The following is a 6,000-nucleotide window of genomic DNA, read 5'->3' on the forward strand; positions in this document are numbered from 1 at the left end:
ATTACATGTAAAGGCTCCATGTGGCAGCACTCTCAGCATTTAGGCTGTTCCCAGCAATAGCAAAGTGGTTGGATATACCTGCTCCGTATGAGTCTTTGGTCAAAAGTGTAGAGCTGCTTCAGGGCTGTCTGACTACAAGAGTCTTTACTTTTATCGGAGCTATGTGAAAAGTATGTATGCACATGGATGAATAAAAACAGTTATAGTGTGGGTATGTGGTATAATGTATACCACATAATGTATACATTATGTATACCAGTATACCAGTATAATGGTATGTATACCAGTATAATGTGGGTAACTTTAAAACACATTTTTTTTTTATTATTACTAGATGCTTGTGCAAAAAATAAAAATTAGGAGGGGAGGGTCGTTTGGAGAACCATCCTTTGACTAAGAAAGCTTATTTTCTTGGGACAAAAAAGCTCCCAGTCTGGGGTCTGATGTGCTATAAACTTTTGCTGAATTGAAGTATGGAGATGACAATAAGTTCCATATGTTAAAGTAAATACACTTTAAAAAATGTAACAAATCACTTTCTTTTCTCTCCCTCCCCAATTTCCATCCCCCCTCCTCCTTATTTTCACAGATAGCAAGAAGGCTTGGAGTTTGGATGAAAGAAAGCAAACTCCCAATGTACAATAACTTCTGGTGCCAGGTTAATACTCTCTTACTCAGAGTACAGAAAGTACTGGAAGCAATTATCTGGTGCACTTGGGTCCTCTTCAGCTTCTATCCGCTTGTTTAAAAGACACAGAAAGGGGCTTCCCTGGTGGTGCAGTGGTTGAGAATCTGCCTGCCAATGCAGGGGACACGGGTTCGAGCCCTGGTCTGGGAAGATCCCACATGCCGCGGAGCAACTAGGCCCGTGAGCCACAATTACTGAGCCTGCGCGTCTGGAGCCTGTGCTCCGCAACAAGAGAGGCCGCGATAGTGAGAGGCCCGCGCACCGCGATGAAGAGTGGCCCCCACTTGCCGCAACTAGAGAAAGCCCTCGCACAGAAACGAAGACCCAACACAGCCATAAATAAATAAATAAAAAAAAAAAAAAAAAAAAAAAAGACACAGAAAGGAAAACCCTTATTCATTAACCATACTGGAGACTTTGTCGAAATCTGAACTCAGAACCCTAGGGTCCCATGGAATATTGTGACCACCAGCTTCACTTCTCACCATCCTTGCTTATACCCTGGGGATCCCTGGGGAAGTCAACTGAATTATCTCATGTGTAAAATCTCCTACTCCTTCTTAGGGTATGGAAACCACAGATAAGTTGCTGAAGAGAGCTAGGAGCCCAAACATTTGAAAGAGCATTTCAAAGAAAGGAAAATCTCTGGACCCATTTGGAGGATGTAAAGGAACAAAAGTCACCGTCTTATTCAAGTTGGCCAACTAATCACAGCTAAGCAGGGTTCCCTCTATCCCATCCCCCACCCCCCCATCCCAACTGTGATCAAGGAACCAACTATCCTGGACTCTATCAACTTCCTCTCCTCAGTAAAGCCAATGCTGTGGCTTGGGCAATTTCTCCTGAGAAGCTGTTTCTTGCAGTGTTCCTCTTCTGAGATCTCTTGACAGAGGATGAATGAGACAGTGTCTGACATCTCAATCCTCAGATTTCATAGGTGTAGACAGCCTCCGGCCTCCTGAAGCGTCAAACTTTAAGCAATAGTTGCGGGCAGGCAATGTCAGCAAAGCGGCAACTCTTACTTCTTTCATTTTCCATACACTCGCTCCAAAAACTCATCCTGCAGGAAAATCATAACTCCACTTCTGTTTTCACCCTGCCTCTGTCCCACTGACCCCAAGGTGCTTCAAGATTACCATGGGAACCTTCTGGATTTCAATTATGAAACCATTAAAAAGTACCAATTATAAGACCTCAGAAATGTTCCTGGGAAACCTGTTATACCTCAAAATGGCCAAACTCTTGCCTCAGATTCACTTTAAGTTCAGAAAACAGGTTGGACAGATGTATGGGGGCATCAGTCCCCACCTTAGTCCAAGGAGACTGTTTAAATACTGTCATGCTGCCCTTGAGAAAAGGGAGATTGATTTATTGATTGTAACCAAAGGGATGAAAGACCATCGCAGGGGCTAGGCTGCCTGCTTAGGGCCCAATTGTGGAATAAATCAGAAATGTTTGTGCGTTCAAGAATTTTGAAAATTTCATTCATTCAATGGCCAGTGTTTGCAAAGTTCTGGGTAACAAAGATCTAGGTGACAAATGTGAGCTGGGTACAAGGCACTTGGAGGTGGCACAAGGGCCTGAAACCAAAACATACTTTTCACTCAGTCCATTCAAAGAGGCAACTCTGGGTCAAAAATTTATGCAAACCCATTTGAACTTGCTGAGAAGGGACGGGGGAGAGGCAGAACACCCCACCACGCCCAGAAAGTGCCTGTTTAGGATCGTTGGTGTGTGGTTTGGGTATTCTTAGCTCTACTGCCACATCTCTGGAGGCACATAACAACCTTTCAAGTAACCCTGCCACTGCAACCCCATCCCCAAAACAAAACTAAGCAAACAAATCCCTAGGGCTCCTTAAACTCCACCAGGTCTGCCTGCACCTCCAGCCCTCAAAATTCTCCTACCATCTGGAAGGTCAAACTAACACTGGGCACCCTGAAAGTTAAGCAGAGCCTTCAAAAATCCAGCAGAAAATTCTTCCTGGGTTCCTTGCCCTTCTCCACAGCCCCTTCCCACTTGTTCCAAAGGATCATTTCCCAACCTCTCACAGTTACACCAACAAAAACCCCCAAGAGAACAACCCCAGGAGGACGTTGTGCCCGCGAACACACGCACACACACACACACACACACTTCCTCCCGACGCTGCCCCAAACCCACAGACACCTCTGGACACCCTCACTTCAGCCTCGGCCCTTCCACCCCTCTAGCGGGGGATGCTCTTCTGGGACTGTTTTGCTCCCGGTCCGTTCGGTCCCTCATTTCGGTTTAGTATATATTTTTTTTAATTTTTAAAATTTATTTATTATTATTATTTTTAAACGCCGAGACGGTAAACCCTCACCCCCTAAGAGGCCAAATGGGTGTGCGGTGGTGCTGTGTATTTGCCGACCCCATGTGGGTTTCTCCCCAGAGCCCCGCGCTGGGAGCCGGAGACCGGTGTCAACCTCCGGGGAAGTTTGGGAGGCTGTCCGGGCCCTTCTTCCACCGGGAAGCTTCCGGGAACGACCGTCCAGACCGCACCCGCACGGAACGAGATGCGGCGCCCCCGGGCCCGGAGGCGGCAACCCGGCACCCCGCCACCCGCCTCGGCCGCAGCCCCCCGCCGGAGCCCGCGGGCCGAGAGCTGGGACCCGCTCCCGCCGCCGGCGCGTCCCCACCAGCCACCCGCCGGCGCTTCCTCGGTATCGCCCGGCCTGCGGCCGCCTCCCGCCCCCTCCCCTCCCCAAACCAACAAATAAACACAACTTTTTATGAAAAGAAAACAAACTTCAGCGACGTGACTCACCTCTGGTGCAGCCGGCTCCTGGGAAGGGTGAGCCGGGGCCCGGGGGCGCGGTGGGCGCGGAGAGAGCCACACAGCCCGGTGCCGCACGGACACACAACCCGCACAGTGACACCCAGGGACACACAAAACGGGAGAGCGGCGGCCGCGGGAGCAACAAAGGAGCCCCGGACCGAGAAGCTGCGGGCCGGGGAGGGAGGGCGCGTGCGGGCGCGTGCGGCTGCGGTGGGCGTGAGTGTGAGTGTGTGTGCGCGTGTGTGTGAGTGTGCGCTCGCGGCGGCTGACACCGGCGGGCCGGGGCTCAGGGTCCCTGCGGCAGGAAGCGGGGGCCGCGGCGGCAGCAGCGGGAGGACAAGGCAGGGGACGCCGCGCCCTGCGCACCCGGTCCCTCCATATGGAAGAAGCTTTTTTGGATGACTGAACTCGCAAACAATTCCTTCTTTTGCTTCTGCCTAGGAGCCTCCCATTACCGCGCGAGGAGGAGGAGGGGGAGGGGGGGAGAGGAGGCGGGGAGGAGGGGGAGGAGCAAAGTGGAGCAAAGAAAGTCTTGGAAAGGAAGCTGGAAAAAAAAAAAAAAAAAAAACCAGTCCCCCCAAACTCAGTTTTTCTCCTAATACCCATTTTTCTTTCTGTTGCGCCTGAGTCCCGTGCTCTCCCCCAACTTCGCTTTCTTTCCGGTACCAAAAGCAAAGTCCTCCGCCTTTCTCCCACACCCACGGGCTCCCCGGAACCCCCAGTTCTCTTTAGCTTCACCTCAGACCCTTGCTCTCCTATGCTATCCTTCCCTTCTCTTGCCCAGTCTCTTCTCCCCAAGTCTTTTTCTGACACCGCCCCCCTTCTTAATGGTCTCCTTCGTTCTGCAAACAAATGATTGGATAAATCATTAAAAGTAAACTCTTGTTGTTAAACGCGCCCCTACCCCCCGCCAAAATGGGGCAGCGGCTGTCGAGAAATTTATAAGGAAACCACAGCCCCAGTGCTACCTCCCCCGCGACCCACCCGGTGGGTCGGGGAAGGGAGGGTTCGCCGCGTCCTCCTCCGTTGACAGCGCCCTGCCCTGACCTCCATTCATCATCCCAGGATGGGATGGAAGAGCGAGGAAAAGGATGAGGGGGGGAGGCGAGGTGGGGGTAGCGGCCACAGAGGAAAGTTGGTTACGTCCTTGTGCGCGTGTGCGTGTTAAGCCCTCCCTTTAGTGTTGGGCAGAAAAGCATTCAGAGTAGCGGTTCTCAAACTTGAGCTGCATCAGAACCCCCGCAGGCTTATTGAAACACAGGCTGCTGAGCCCCACGCGCAGAGTTTCGGCTTCGGTAGGGTCGGTAGGGTCTGAGGTAGGGCCGAGAATTTGCATTTTTAGTAAGTTCTCAGGTGGTGCTGATGCTGTGTGACCAGGGCCACGTTTTAAAAACTACTTTTCCACGGTATTGAGAAGTCAAGCACGTACTGAGTTGGTGGCAAATGGGTCTCCTTCTTAATCTGTAAGCGATGAAACACAGTGAAGGGTCATCCAGTCCACACCCTTCTATCGAGGCTGAGGAGACCGAGACCCAGAAGGGTTAAGGCAGGGGTTCGCTGGAGTTTGTGCCAAAGTGGGAAGGAACCGTTCTGAAAGCTGACGGGCAGGCGGGGAGTGGGGAGAAGGAAGGTGCTGCCTCCTTTATGGCAGGAGAGCCGCCCTGGGAGGCAGCAAGCTACCGTGTGGCTCTGAGAAGGTCACCTAACCTTTTGGGGCCTCAACTTTGTTTTCTTCAGTTTCTCATCAGTAAAAATGCATACTTTAGACCAAGTATATGATTTTAATTGAACCTGAATCCAAAGATGTTTAAAAGGGCAACACAAACATCTCTTAATCAGTATGTTGTACTATTTTTTTCTCATGCTTTTGGAAATCCAGGCATGAGCCAGTTTCTTTATTGATGTATCTGGAACGTTCAGCTCCACTTGCCTGGATTCTTGGGTCTGTCCCCAGGGGAAAGTGGATAAAGGGGGTGATCCATCTTCAACAAGGTGAAAAAGACTGTAAACTCCTTCTTTGAACTATGCACTTGTATTCTTTCCGCTCCTTTCTTCTCCAGTTCCCTCCCTCCCCACTTTCCTCCTCTTAATCTCCAACATTCTCCCCCTAACATTCTCCAAGGCCTATTTTTCTCTCCACTCGATGCCCGTATCAGCTTCCACCTTCTTACTGTCCTCCTCTAGGGCACAACTCAGGAGTACAGGCCTGGGGCCCATCCTGGGTACAGAGCTCTTAATTTCCCAAGGGAATGGCCCAGCAGCCTTCCACTGCAGTGAAAACACTCCCTCTCCCCAGAACCCCCAGCAGAGTATTGACCTGTCTGTTTTTCAAAGATGACTCCAAGTACCACTCTCACTGATAATGTGGGATACCAATGAGGAAACTATGCATGAAACTCTCATATTGATTCTTCTATATTCTTTTATATACTATTCATTGATCAACATCTCAAAGATGTCTCTTACCCCTTCCCATTGTCTTCTTCCAAAGACTTTCTCCTAGGACTCT

At 50.5% G+C, this 6,000-nt stretch overlaps 1 protein-coding gene across 5 annotated transcripts in view; it reads right to left on the reverse strand.

Moving 5' to 3' along the window:
• BOC (BOC cell adhesion associated, oncogene regulated) overlaps positions 1-4,556 on the reverse strand; it is an 82,816-nt gene extending 78,260 nt beyond the window's left edge. For all 5 annotated transcript variants that reach the window (XR_011074325.1, XM_068546746.1, XM_068546745.1 and 2 more), the window contains exons 1-2: positions 4,476-4,556; positions 3,480-4,035 (exon numbers count right to left, since the gene is read on the reverse strand). The gene's annotated coding sequence lies outside the window, so the exon portion shown is untranslated. The remainder of the gene's footprint in view (positions 1-3,479; positions 4,036-4,475) is intronic.
• Between the last annotated feature and the right edge of the window lie 1,444 nt (positions 4,557-6,000).

Source organism: Eschrichtius robustus, chromosome 6 (assembly GCF_028021215.1).
Source record: "Eschrichtius robustus isolate mEscRob2 chromosome 6, mEscRob2.pri, whole genome shotgun sequence".
NCBI classification, from domain to species: Eukaryota; Metazoa; Chordata; class Mammalia; order Artiodactyla; family Eschrichtiidae; genus Eschrichtius; species Eschrichtius robustus.